This window comes from Danio rerio, chromosome 5, assembly GCF_049306965.1.
Source record: "Danio rerio strain Tuebingen ecotype United States chromosome 5, GRCz12tu, whole genome shotgun sequence".
Taxonomy (NCBI): domain Eukaryota; kingdom Metazoa; phylum Chordata; class Actinopteri; order Cypriniformes; family Danionidae; genus Danio; species Danio rerio.
Genome location: NC_133180.1, coordinates 62,223,659 through 62,239,005, shown reverse-complemented (window position 1 = coordinate 62,239,005; position 15,347 = coordinate 62,223,659). Strand labels below are relative to the sequence as shown.

The 15,347-nt window shown below is 36.2% G+C and overlaps 1 long non-coding RNA gene across 4 annotated transcripts in view; it reads left to right on the top strand.

Moving 5' to 3' along the window:
• Window positions 1-422: 422 nt before the first annotated feature.
• Window positions 423-15,347, top strand: part of LOC141385628 (uncharacterized) — a 47,990-nt gene continuing 33,065 nt past the window's right edge. The window contains exons 1-2 of one of the 4 annotated variants that reach the window (XR_012406397.1): window positions 423-612; window positions 7,739-7,998. This is a non-coding gene — a long non-coding RNA (uncharacterized lncRNA). The remainder of the gene's footprint in view (window positions 613-7,738; window positions 7,999-15,347) is intronic. The other 3 variants (XR_012406398.1, XR_012406396.1, XR_012406399.1) reach the window with 3 other exon arrangements.

The window sequence follows — 15,347 nt, the reverse complement described above, 5'->3', positions numbered from 1 at the left end:
CCAGCTAAAACCAGCATGACCAGCCCAGCTAGGCTGGGAGCCCAGCCAAAGCCAGCTATGTCCAGCTTAAACCAGGATGGTCATGCTGGTTTTACCTGAAATGAAACTACAAACTACAATAAAACTACAATAAAATGTCAAAATAAAAGAATAGAAACAAAATACCATAATAATAATGTAATGTAATGTTTAGGTCTTCTTTTCCACAAAATCTGGAAATAGAATATCAACATGTTTTGAAAAAAAAATGGATTAACAGGACATATATTTAAGCAATATTTTAAGTTAACTAATTTCTTTAGTCTTATTAGAAAGAAAATATTTATGAGGCAACAACCGTATGTTTTCGAGTGTGTCGGCAATTTCCATTTAACGTCACTTTGATTAACAACCACTAGGTGGCGGTCGATACTAGGAGATAGGAGATTACGCTGTGTTGGATTTGTAGGCGTATGCAGTAGGTTGAAACCACACCTTTTCTAACGGCTAATCTCGGAGTTTGAGTGATGGTGACACACACCTGACAGCAGCTAAACCCACAGCCCCCCATAATGGTGTTAACTGACAAAAAACCACTTCTGGTCTGCTGCTCCTCTTGACTGAAGAACGTGCGTGAGTGTGAATGTTTAAGTTTGCTATTCTTCATGGGGGAAATTAATGGAAAATGGCCACAGGTCTCTGACGGAAAAATACTTTTAGGACTTCATCAAATGGAAAACATACTTAAGGGATAGTTCACCCAAAAACGAAAATTTACTCACTTTTTAGTTATCTTCAACTTGTTCCAAACATTTAAGTTGCTTTAGTTATTTTATTTTTTTGAAGAAAGGTGGAAACCAGTAACCACTGACATCTATAGTAGGAAACACACATTTAAAGGAGTCAGTTGTTTCCAGCTTTCTTAACAATTCCTTCATTTGTTTTCAGCAAAAGAAATAAAGTCAAACAGGTTTGGAACAAGAGAACAGTGAGTACAAACGATGACAGAATTTTCAGTTTACTGTCTGTCCCTATACAGAGCATAAACAATTTACAAGTTTGGTAAAATAGTTAAAGCTATTTCGTCAGTCCATATAAACAAATATTTCATGAACAAAATTTTTTTAAATTCGCATCCAATTATCCATTTTACAGACCTCTTTTTCATTCGTTATTATTATTTCAGGATTTTTATGTACTCATATATGCTAGCATATACAACAAAACCTGATAACATTTTCCAAGAGATATGTCAACAGTATGATTTGTAAAAATGTATTCATATGAATGTTAATTTATAAAAACATATTTTAATTCATTTAAAAAGCAGGTACACTATCAACTTTGAAGGATTCACAAAATTTAGGTTATTTATTTATTTAAAAAGGACTTAACTTAAAATGATATCCCTAATTTTAAACAATGGATTTAAACTATTCATTAATAAAAAATATATATATATTTGTTTTGTTTGATTAAAAATTGGCAAATCAATATTTGCAAAAAGTTGGCCAATTAATGAATACAATCATTCATTAATTGTTTATGTATTTATTTGTTGCACATTATTACATTTCACACACACACACACACACACTCTCTCTCACACACACACACACACACACACACACACACACACACACACACACACACACGCACACGCACACACGCACACACACACACACACACACTTTACAGCTATCTTTATGGGGACTTCCCTTAGAGACAATGATTGTTAAACTGTGCAACCCATTTATTCAACCCCCCGACCCCTAATCTTTAACCTCAACCCTCATTGAAAATTATGTAATTTTTTATTTTTAATTTGAGCTGTATACCTAAAAAAGGTCTTTTTATACTGTGCCAAATATTTGAGTTATATGTACATGTACTGTATATGTATTTGTATATGTATATTGTACATTCAATTCAATTCAATTCAATTCAATTCAGCTTTATTTGTATAGTGCTTTTACAATGTAGATTGTGTCAAAGCAGCTTCACATAAATGGTCATTGTAACAAGATCAGGGTAGTTCAGTTTTTAGTGTTTAAGTTCAGTTCAGTTTAGCTCAGTTCAGTGTGGTTTGAAATCATTACCGAGAGTCCAAAAACTGAAGAGCAAATTCATCGATGAGTAACTTTTCAGATCCTGAACCATGCAAGCCAGTGGCAAAAAAAAACTTCACCAATAGGAGAGTGAAGAAAAAAAACTTTGAGAGAACCAGACTCAGTTCGGCACGCCCATTTTAATTTCTCCGCTGGCCAAAAGTCTTGTGCATAGTACATGTATATTGACAGATAGAATAGTTCTAACTGCTAACTATTTTCCCTATCCTTTATATTTGTGGGAAGAAAAAAGCTCTGTAGGGATAGTTCAACCAAAACTGAAAGTTCTGTCATTTGATATTTCATCAAAATAGCAAAATGTAAATTTATTTGTAAATAGTTATTTGTTTATTTCATAAATAAATTGTGGAGAACTGCAGAGTAATAAGAGAAGCAATGTCTCTCTTGCTGCAATAGGACGTGTTTAAGTGCGGACTTATTCTGATAATGTTGTGAAAAGAAATGGAGTTCACATTACCAGGCTGTCATGATATTATGATACTATGACCATTTATGTGAAGCTGCTTTGACACAATCTACATTGTAAAAGCGCTAAACAAATAAAGCTGAATTGAATTGAATATTATGAGGAATTACTTATAAAGAGAACATGATTGAATTGTGTGCTTTAGTGCACTTAATGTCGCAGTATATACCACATTACAGCACTTCCTCACTGGATTGAGTCTCAATGTAGGATGGTTATCAGATTTACATCGGCTGACCTGATGGACAATGGTGCAAAGTGTAGAGATTAACCCAGAAAAAACAATCCTACATTGTAAAGTCCTTGCATCTGAAGCCCACATTACATTACAGTGCCTTGGGCCGAGAGATTGGCGTCACACCTGTCACTGCTGCACTTTCTCTATGTATTAGTGCACTATAAGGCTACTATAAGCCTATTGTACTCGCTAAGAGCTGATATTATCATTTGAGAGTTCAGGACTTGGAGTGACAGGCTTAAAACGGCAGTTAAAAGAACACAACTGGTGATCCTGATCTCATGCATGATTTGATGCTCCTATTTTCATGATCATTTATTTAACTTGGGTTAAAATTAAAACCGAGGATGCTTACACTGTAAAAATATCTGTTTTATAATTAACAGTTTACATATTTTATGTTTCACAAATGTTTTCCATTTATTTATGGTTGAGAATTGCATTATGGGATGTTTTCGACTCGACTTTTGATGTTGAAAATTCAACTCCTCAGTTAAACAAAGTGGCTTTTATTGACATTTTGAAATAATATAATGTATTATATAGAGAAATAAGTCTTTAAAATAACAGAAAATGTACTGGCATCTCATTACAATGCATTTGCAACATAATAGGCCACCAAACCCGACAATATTTGCACTTAAAACTATTAAAAATGTTCATAAAAGTAACTTTTTTTTCAAATTTTTAAGGTTATAGTTTGTTGGAAGAAAGATCAAGGTCCCATAAAGCAATTCAAAAACATAAATGTATGAGAAAAAATAAAAACATGAATCACAAAATACAGAAAAATCTGATTAGGATTTTTGCTGCTGATACCAAGTACCCATTCCTTGTCATGGTGATCGGCTGATACCAAATACCAATTTTAATGCTTCAAGCTTTATAATGCGTTGAGCACATTTTCCCACTAATGATATTCTAAAAGAATAAATGAAGGATGCTGTATATAATCCCTGACACGTCTCTTATAACAATTTAGCGTGGACATGTCATGGTCAGAACTAGCTTTACAGAAAATAATAAATAAAACAGAAAAAAAAAATGTTGAGGAAAAACAACCAAAGCAATTAGGAAACATTGCAAATAATGGAAAAAGAATTCAACATGTCTCAGTGAAGGAAAAGTTTGTGAGTGCATATTTGTTGCATGAGAAGTTAAAATGCAAACCTATAAATACTGTACATATTTGTTTATTGCAATAAGAATATTACTAAAAGGTATTTGTAAATATTTGAGTAAAAAAATTTTTCAATTTTTTTTATTTTATTAAAAATGTTCAGCCAGGTTTTTGTGAGCTTGCAATATTGTCAAAAACACAGATCTTTTAGTTCTTATTTACGTAAAAGGTCTAAATACATGCAAGGCCATTCCAATAATTTGCTCTCCAACTAGCATGTCTGGTTCCTCTGCGTGTAAACTGATGAGCAAACACCTGCTATCAGTTCATGAGATCGGCCAGGAGTGCGTTTCCCAAGCAACGATATCAGGCCTGGCTCCAATCAGAAGCTTGGCCCACCCTGGTCCTATAAGATTGCGATGCGTTTCATAACCGAGAAAGCAGCATAAGATGTGACCGTGAGCTTCATAAACATGTTTTGGCAAGCTAGAATCATTTATTATTATTATATCTGTTTTAATAATTTTAAACAATTCAGGCTGCAAAAGATGAAAGAGAAAATTTTTCAGCATAGAGCGCAGGTTTCTGTGCGCATCACGCGTCTGACCGTGTATTACCAAAAGCACTTCTCTTTAATATCATTTTATGCAGTCGTAATTCATTCTATAGAAAGTCTTTAAAAAAACAAACAGTTCAGCAGCACTAAGTTGGATAATCGGGAGATGTATCGGGCCCGCTTTAACATAAAAAATGATAGTATTTTTTGCATGGAATGAGCAAATATTAAGTTCACTATCTGTTAATGGCGCACAGAAATGGAGAAATCACAGGCAGTTTCAGTAGTAAAGTTCATGCAAAGTGCAACATACAAAATTCAAACACGAGTGCAAAGCACTTTGTTGCAGTTTGTGACGTGTCCAAAACATCAACATTTCGACACATATCCACACTTAATCTTGCTTTTGCTTTGCGCTCTTTAAACGCGTGCTCTTCTCTTGACGCACGGTGCTGTGTCCCTCAACTGTATAAACAATATCGAGAGGTTAGTAATTGAACTCATTTCAATATCACTTACTCGATTAATTAATTACGAAAGCCGTGTAACGTGCTGTCGATTGACGTGTTGTCCTTTTTTCTCTTTAAATCTCTCAATTATCATATGTGATCTCCTCTGTTATTGGAATTTTTATACTGATACGGGAAAAATGTCAAAATCATACACAAGATATCTTAAACTGTTACTGTAAATGAACTGACCCTATTCTGGGCCAAAGTTTGCTTTTATTCTGGCCCAGTTCCAGCCCACACCGGACACTTACATCTGGTCCACATACTGAATAGAATGATGGCTCTAGGGTGGTCTGCTCCTGTTTGTCAGATCTGGGCCACAAATAAACCAAAGCAATACCATATATTAGCCAAAATTTAACCAAAATGAACCTGAACTGACCCTATTCTGGGCCACAGTTTGTTTTTATTCTGGGCCAGATCTGGCCTACACTTTACACTTGCTGGGTGTGACAAAGTACAAAAATCTCAGCATGCATTGCAGTATGAATACATTCTGTAACTTATTGATGTTACAGTTTTCATTATCACGCCAAAGAAAATTTGGACACCTCTACCTCTACAACCGAACGCACAAAACAAGGGGAAGGGCTAAGGGAAAGGGCTAAGGGGTAGAATAGGGTAGAGCTGAAGATCTTTGACCGAACCCGACAGGACCTGATGAGCTTAATTTCTATGATTTTAGACAGGGTCGGGTCGGGCTGAGCTTGGGCTTGCGCAGTAAATGAACAGTCATGTGATGCATTTTGATTAGCACGAGAAAGAAATCAAATTGTTTGGTACATTAACAGAAAAACATTAAAACCCATGCCTGCAAAGGTCAAATAAATGATGACGGAGATATCAAAAAGAGTGAATTTTAACTGTGGTGAGGCCAGCCTCCAGTTTAAAAAGAACGGTCATTTTAGCCACAGAGAGATTTTTTCGGTTGCTCATACACTGCATATTACAGTAGAGCACTAAACAGCAATGCAAAGCAAGCTGACAAGGAAGATTACATGGTCACTCGCTACATTGATGTATATGCTGTAATGGAAAATGAAATGGATGTTCTTGGCTGGTGGAAAATGAACAAATAATCCTACCCAAAACTTGCAAAATTAGCGAGATCAGTATGCATCCCATCCAGTAGCAGCAGCAGTGAAAGGGTGTTCAGTGCTGCTCAGTGAGCGCAGGACTGCGCTAAAGCCATCTACAGTGGATTCAATAATGTTCCTTCTCAAAACACGTAGCCTACTCTTGCTGAGTAAAGGATTTTCAAATTATAACTAAATATTAAATAAACCATAAATCATAGACAAAGTAGACCCATATAGGCTAATGTTGGCATTATTATTTTAATATTCAGCTTAACTGTCACCTTAATGCTAGATGAGAAGTTAAGAAGAGAAGTGGCGAAAGAAATCCCGCATTAATTAATTTTCTTAATTTTGTTAATGACAAATGCGAAAAAAAAGTAAATTTATGATTAATTTTAATTTCATTTGTTAAGAAAGGCTTATTTTTATTGGTGTGTTGGCCAATTTAAAGATGTACTTAGGCCTATTTGGAGTGCTGAGATGTTACAGAGGACTTATTTTAGAATGTTAGAACAGGGTATATGCAGAGCTAGTGTTTCTTCCAATACTAATAAACTTAAGGTGATCATGGATTTTTAAAAAAAACAGACCTTAAACGCCCCGATTTTATAATGGCATACAGTTCACCGGAAGCATTTGACCCAGGTTTCAGACCCTGGCAGCTCTGGTGGCTGCATCGACTCTGGCAGCTCTGGCGACGGTGTCGACTCTGGCAGCTCTGGCGACGGTGTCGACTCTGGCAGCTCTGGCGGCAACGTCGACTTTGGCAGCGGCATCGACTCTGGCAGCTCTGGCGGCGGCATTAACTCTGGGCCATCTTGTGAGCTGGTGGACTGGAGGCGGCCATCTTGTGAGCTGGCTGATGTGCCGTAGACTGGAGTGTTAGTGATGTCAGCATTAACGTCTCCGTGGGGTGTACAGCGAGCCCTGTTGTCAGCAGACACATGATTTTAATTCCCGTTGGATCCATTGTTTGGCCGAGTCTTCTGTAACACAGGAAGTGACAGAGACAACTGAGGTTTGGATCCACATGCAGGTTTATTCGGATAGTCAGGCAAGCAATGGTCAATACGTGTGCAAACAAGTGTATAAAGGCAATCCAGAAATGTAGTCAAAATAACAGGCGAGAGGTTGGAAGGCAGGCGGCAGACTGAGAAGAAAAAAGGTAAACAAGACTAAGGTCAAAACACGGGAAAACAAGACAAGGATAACACGTTGTAATGTCACTATGGTTAACAAGACTCGGCAATGGAAGTGAGTGTGTGTGCTGCTTAAATAGTGTGTGTAATCAGTGTTTGACAATCCTTAGGTGGTGTGAGTGTAATCAGTAGTGTAATGTGTGAGCGGAGTGCATGTATGAAAATGTAGTCTATGAATGGCGGATTTGTATTCCATGAGTTATTGTGTGTGTGTCTGCAAAGAGCTGCCTTCATCTTTTGTATTATAACAGTCTATTGTATTATTTCAATAGATTTTTATTTAATTTAAGTTGTTTTTAATATTATGGATGTTTGGGGGCTAATATGTTATTTACCTTCTGTTAACCTTTAAATTCGTGTTTGGCAGAGTTTACAAGAGATAATGTTGGCATTTAACACTCTATCTATAATGCACCTGAGCTGTTTCTAGTTTTTACTTTGTTGTCTTTTTATCATTCAGATAACAAGAAGAAGCATCAATGGTGGAGGAGTCGGAGGATGAAGCAGCTGCAGGTGTTGTTCAGATGGTGGATGATCCTGGACTGCTGACTCAGCAGGACCTAGCAGAGATGTTTATTAAGAATTTGGAGTTCAAATGCAAATGACACAAGGTCTAGATGGAGCAGGAGGCAGCCTGCCAGGTACTACGCTGGAAAGTCTTGCAACATCAATTCAATCTTCTAAGTTTTTCTTGGCTGATTCTGATTTATGATTTTTTTGGTAAGTGTGACCTACTGTATGGATCTTTTTGCAGATTTTCTATAATTGACAGCATATACAAACATATATCTAATTTTTTTTCATGATATAAATGACAATTTTCCGGAACATCATGAAAAAAAAAAGCAAAACGTGTAATTTCAATTTGTTTATAACCTATTTAAAAAAAATTCAAAGGTAAGCAAAAATATATGTATTTTATATAAACAAAAATCTCTATCATTTTACTATTACTATTTTACTATAGGTTATAGAGACTTATTTTCTTATTTTGTTTTATCTGATTTTGATAAAACAGACTTTAATGTCATGTTTGCTCCTTTTTAAACACACATTTGACTGATATTCTTTCATTATTTTTCCTTTCGGCTCAGTCCCTCTATTTATCTGGGATCGCCACAACAATTGACTGAGTAATTGGCAGTTCATTCCACTGTGGCAACCCCTGATAAATCAGGGACTAATCCAAAAAAAAAAAGCGAGTGACTTAGCAGGTCACCAGCAAAATGTAGTATCCTGAACAATGGAGCAGAGAGGTCAGTGCGTGTGCAGGGAATCATTCTGTGTGGAGGACTTCGATGACAACACAAACACTCAATACACAAATACACCTCATTTAACATGTACCATAAACATAGACCACCATTTTGGAAAGACACTATACCGTTTAAACCAACAGTTATTGTAAAAAGCACTATACACTTAAACCTGAATTGAATTAATCAGCAGATCAGCATGCTTTCTAAAGAGGCAGCTCTGCTCTGTACCTGACAAATGAGGGGTCCCAGCCAGTGCTGCAGTATTTCACCATGCACTGAATTTTCTTCTATAAGCTAAATGGGTTCAGAATTTCTCTTTTGGGGGGTAGATTTAATAATGCAATGCACTGATGGGCAACGATGCAAATTAAAAACACAGCAGGGCTCATTATGGATACATACCCCTGAATACATTTCTGGAGAGCGCAAAATACATCCTAGGATGTATGTTTTTTTGCAAATCTACCAGAGGCCGCTGTGTATGCTTTTTGAGATTTCAAATTTCTCTTGTGAGTGCTATAATTCAGCAGAGGCAGCTGTTGACTGACTGACTGACCGACAGACCGACAAATACCCCCACCCACCACATTCCCTAAATCCAGCCGATAGTGTTTTCCAACACAAAAGAAAAAGAAAAGTAGTGTAATTTTTCCTTGTTTTCAGATCTTACCACTATCTCACCCTGTTATTTACATGTTTATTTTCTTTTCTTTAATTATTCACCAGACTCAAACCCTGTTGTCACAGTTAACTTTGCTCTGCATCTCATGTCCACTAACGTGAGCAGCGAGCCACTGGTGCAACAGTGGAAAAGCCGTCCACATGGACATAAACCGATGCAATCTCACGGCAATTTGTAACTTTTTTATTTAGTGGCTAATTCTTATGAATTCGGACAATCTAATTTAACAATTTAGTATGATTTGCTCATCACCCAGTGACGCTTGGGTTTAGGTATGGGGTTGGGTGCCACATCTTTTTAAAATCGTACATATTCATATGACTGAATTCGAATTCATACGAATTAGCCACTAAACTGACAATACATAAATACTTATGTTTTCTTGTGAGATCAACTGATTCCTGGCCAGTCAATCACTCCACATATATGGTTATTTACGTTTAAGTTTTATTAAATCAAAAATATGCATTCATATCATTATTATAATATGAATTATAAAGGCATGCTTTATATAATTAAATCATTTTATTGTTAATGTAAAGGGAAACTGATGAATCTATGCTGAGATAAGTGAAGTCATAAAGTACACGGCCATTCAATTTAAAGAAGTACCCGACGTGTGTCCTCGCAACCTCGGAAGTTCATTCTTCTATGTCTGAACTTGTTAGGTCTGAATTTTCAAGGTCGCAAGTCTGTACTTTGTGTACTTTGTTTGAGAAACCACATTAAAACCAGTAGAACATACATTTTTAATAATAAATGTCTGACACGAGGGTCTCCATGTAGAACCATGAACATCCACAAAAACGTTCTTGTTAAAAATGTTCATCAAATTATTTTTTCCTCCTCTTTTAAAAACTATTGACTGAAAGGTTCTTTGTGGAACCCAGAATGGTTCTTCTGTGTCATTGCTGTAAAACTAAATTTTTACAACCTAAATTTTTAAAAGTGTGTTACTAGAACTGCCATCATCAGTTTCTTAAACTATATATTTAAATTATTTCCCTATTTTTTTATTTTTATTATGAGCACTCTTATTTGCCACTGATCCATATTTATATTCTGATCTCCATAAACAATAATGGGAAAGCAGCACAATCTAAAATCTCTCTAATCCAAACCACACTCCATTAAAACTGATAACCATTAGCATGCCATGGAAAATCAGTTTACAGAGTATGCAGAGCATTATAGCACTTGTTTGTCTAAATCTTCTCAGTGGCTTTGCTCATCCTCTTACAGCATTATCACAAGATGAATATACTCATCATTATGATGACCATCACTTTATTGCTTTGAATGTTTCCTCTGTGGGGAACGTTTCGGATTTCTGATAGTTAAACACTAGCTTGTTGTACAGCATGTTCTGTTTTCTAGACTAATTGGCATTAATATTCAGGAACGAGTCGACTTCCAAAACCTCAACTCTTTTTATTACTTTGCTCTGTAAATGCAATGAAATACTAGCCATCTACAAGACAATCTTCCTATAGTGTAGTAATGAAGTAATAAAAGATGGTTTGTAAAAAAATGGGGTTGCATCTGGTCCATATATTAATCAATTATTGAAGTTGGATAAAATGACAATTATCGACTTGGCTGAAGCTTCCATCAAGGCTGAATCAATATTGAGTAAATGCCGATGGCCAAAGCCTGCCTTACCTATATAGACAGGAAACATCGGAGACCTCGGCTTGCATAATGGGAAAAACACCATAAAATGTGAAGATAATGGCCTCTCGTCATGCTAAACATGCTATTATTTTTAGCGTCAGTGTTAGACCAGATGTTTTCATACTCAAAGATTGAGCTGTAAATCAGAAACCGATTCAACCGGTTTGCCTTTGGAAAATGTTATCACTTTACCCAGCAAGCTCTGCCCAAAATCTTATGTCAGAATTTGAAAAAGACGATATTGAAGTTACCATTGGATCTGAATAGTGGAATCTGAATTGGGGAGTTCATACAACAGCTAAAACGAAAAGAAAACATTTAATGTATTTTGGCCATTCAGTTTTATAACAATGGCACTTGAGAGGCTAAAAACACATTTTTAAAGATAATTATCCAAGATTTGTGGTGTTACTTTGCAAAGTGATATTGTACATTTTATTTATGTAGATCCATGATTGTTTTGACATTGTTGATGCCTATACAAATTTTTCAAAAAGCAAAGAAAAAAACTTTTCTGTTTATTACATAGTTTTAACTGTAAACTCTGAGTTTGAAATGAATTTGTTACATGATAGTTGAAGTTTGCACTTGTTTTCCAATCAAAAAAATGCTTTCCAGAATAATTTACTTGCGAAGAATTATATTTTTCACTTAATATTGGTATACATGTTTTCTTGAATTAGCAGATTTTGTTATTTTGTTACTGTTTAGCACATTGCAATTATAGTAAATACACTTATTTATTTTTTTTTTAATGTTGCTAAATGTGTTCTTAGAGTTTTTACATTTTTTTTTAACCATGAAAAATCTAAAACCTTAAAACATTTTATAAGAAATTTCAAGAAATTTACACTGGATATACAAAGCCAACAACTTAATTTTACTTCGGATCTAAAGGAAGCAAGATTTAAGGCCACGCTGCAGCTTTTTTTTTTTTCTATATTGTGACACAGTTCCTTTAGAAAAACAGAATATTAAATCAGAAAAACAGTGGCCATGGCTTGTTTTTTCTACTGAGAGCTGAATGGATGTCATAAAAATAGTCATTTTATTCAGAAAGATTAGGAAAAGGGTTTAGGTAGACATATTACTACCAAACAGACACCTCCTGCTCACGATTTGTTTGTTGTCAAAACTGACAGTTAAAGGGGCATGGTTAAATATGTTGACCCTGCCCAACATCTGAGAATTTAACTGAAAAACAAGAAATAAAAACAAGATGTGCATTTTCAGATTTCAATTGAAGATTACAAGTGCAAACTCTTTTTTTAATGACATGCACAGTTGAATTGTTCACCTCAAAACTGGCAATGTGAGGTAACAAAATCATATGGCTAGTTTCGATTTCATTTGTACTTTAAACAGATAAATTAATCTATAATTTTTAAGCTTTTTGATTTTCTTTTTTTCTGTTGAACATTAAATAAGATATTTGCTTATCTTATGACAGCTTAAAACCTGTGACCATTAACTTTCATAGTAGGAAAAGCATGGACATACAGTACTTCTAAAAAAACAGTACATTTTTTTTTACAGTATGTCATGATGAGATTCGACTAAAATAAAACCATTTGTAAATGTGTACTGGTTAGTTTTTACCCATGAAATAAAAAGAATGGTATTTGATGTTGTCACTGTTTGATTTAGTGATCCTGCATATTGAACAGCATACGACAGACAAACATTTTGATTTTGGACAAGTTGCCTGCACAAGTTGGACAAGTTGCCTGCATTTAAGCTTTGCATCTACACAAAAATAGACAGATACACAAATTTGAACCCGTTCTACATGCTTATATTATATTATATTATATTATATTATATTATATTATATTATATTATATTATATTATACATTACATTTTAGATACAGCTAATGATGTAACAGTACAATCCAAATTTTTTTTTATGTTGTAGATTATTCCAGTTCCTAATCCTAACCTAGTCCAGTTCCAATTACAACAAAACATGTAATCTTTGTTCAGTAGTGAAGGTTAATATCTAAATAAATGAATTAATCCAAAACATAGTTGCGCGGCCTTGATCTGAACAGTCTTTTGATACATTCGTCTCTACTTGCACCCCTGTCTAATCCAATAACCCCTACACCGCAGCATCTGCTTTGATCCCCAGTCGATGGGGAATCACATCCAATGTAACTGATACAATAATATAATATAATCAGCGGCGGGACGGCGATCAGGATCTAAGAAGAGAACTCTGGTCCACCTCCTGTGTTTTCAGACTCTGGCATTTTCAAATGTGATTCATGATAATGGGTCTCGTTTAAAGCCATGCCGTTGCTTGTCAGCTGCTGGAAATGCTGTTATGACCTTACATGTGTAATGTCCACTGGAACAAAGAGATCTGTCCAGTGGAGGGGGGAAATAGTAAATTAAGAATTCCTCTGACGGAGCACTGTCTCATTCCTAAGGGCATTCATGGATCCTGTCGTCCCACTGATTCGGTTATAAACTGTTTAAGGAGGGCTTGAACTTGTTATTCAATTCAACCTCAAAAGGGCATTTGTGCTCTGGCACAAGACAGACACCTGTGAGACACAGCAATCAACAAAGTCGAACGTTTTGTTCCTCCTAATGCAGACGCACACACGAAAAGGGCAAAAAGCAAGTCGAAAACATGATGTGTGTTTACTGTAATGAAAAATCTGTACAAATTCATTCATTCATTCATTCTTTTTCTTTTCAGCTTAGTCCCTTTATTAATCAGGGGTCGCCACAGTGGAATGAGCCACCGACTTATCTGATATATTGTGCAGCCCTAGCATCAAGATTTCAGGAGGAATAAGGGAGCGAGGACTAAAATGCAGTTTATTAGAAAAAACAAAAAGACAACAAAAACTACCCAGAGGGGTAAAACATTATCGAAACTAACAAACAAACTTGACTGGGCAGGCTGGCAGGGATTAAGGCTTGACAACACAGGAAACTAGACAACAATGTTTGTACAACAACAAGCTGGCACAGAACAGCAGACAATTAGAGACTAAAAAGGAGATTGATTGATTTTGATTGATTAACAGACAGGTGAACATAATAAACAAATAATGGTAGAGATGTGAACTTACACTGGTCTTACGATTTGGTTCGTTTATGATTATCATGCCATCGATTTGGTTCAATTCGATATCAGGGTGCATTGACAATGCTTTCTGTACACGGTTTTATATTTTTCTTCACAGCACAACAATTCTAGTATTAAAATGTATAAATACATTATATTTAAATTAGGGCTGTCAAAATTAGCGCGTTAACGCACATAATTAATTTGAAATATTTAATGTGTAAAAAAAAAAGTAACGCAAATAACGCAGTTGCAGTTTTTTTTCTATTTCCTGTTGTGGCCAATGTGTTTTCAGGGCCGACGCGTCCACAGAGGCGACCTAGGTTGCTGCCTTGGGCAGCAGAGTAGCGAGCAAACCCCCCGCATTCATCCGCTACACCCACCCCCTCCCTCACGGTCCTTGGCCCTTCCATATTGAAACAAGGAGCCTGACATGGAGAGATCCATTTGCAGTATATTTAATAGACACAGTTCAATCACAATCATACAATACGCACTATGTGCGAACTCACATCAACAGTATGCAATAAGGGTCAAAGGGCTGGCGGCTGACAGACACAGAGTGATATACCAGGCATGGATCAGTGGCAGGCGGCGTGGTTCAGAGTCTCAATATCAGGCGTGAATCAAGGGCAGGCGGCGTGGTTCAGAGTCCAGATACAAGCAAGGTTCGGGGCAGGCAGAAGGCAACTCAGAGTCAGAAACAGGCTAGGGTAATGCACAGGAGATCAGGAAATATCGCTCAGAGATGTTAGCCATGGCAGAACCAGACTTCGCACTGAACTAGTGTGTGAGCGTAGCTTATATCAGGTAGCGTGGGTCGTTAACGGGATTGGACTCAGGTGTGTGCGCTTATCAGTTTAAGTGGATGATGTAATGCTAAAAGTCCGGAGATGGTGGCCTCTGCTGGCCAGCGAGTCGGTGACACATATGAATAAAACGGCGTGATTGCCATTTGCCTAGAGTGCCAGTTCAGCTTGCTCTGGCCCTGTGTGTGTTAAACGTGCAACAACAATATGGCGTTTCTCCAGGGTTTCATGCAATTTCGGGTGTTTCATTGTTAATATTTAGACTTCAACTGCAGTTCAGCAGTTCACTTTCATTCAACATATTTTCATTGAGGATGTTTTAATTGAATTTTATACCGCATGGCGAACGGAAAGAAAAACCTCTGCATTTCGAGACTCGCGTGGTCATTTAAGAAAATCACAAAAATCGCTGTTTACATGATCGACTCTTGATCAGTATTTTCTTAATCATCAAAGCTGAGTAATGGTGTCCATGTGAATGAAAGTGCCAGATAAATTTACACGCTGTCAAAAAATTTTTTCTGCCCTTAAGCTGCGTCCCTCAAATGTTTCATTAAGTTTG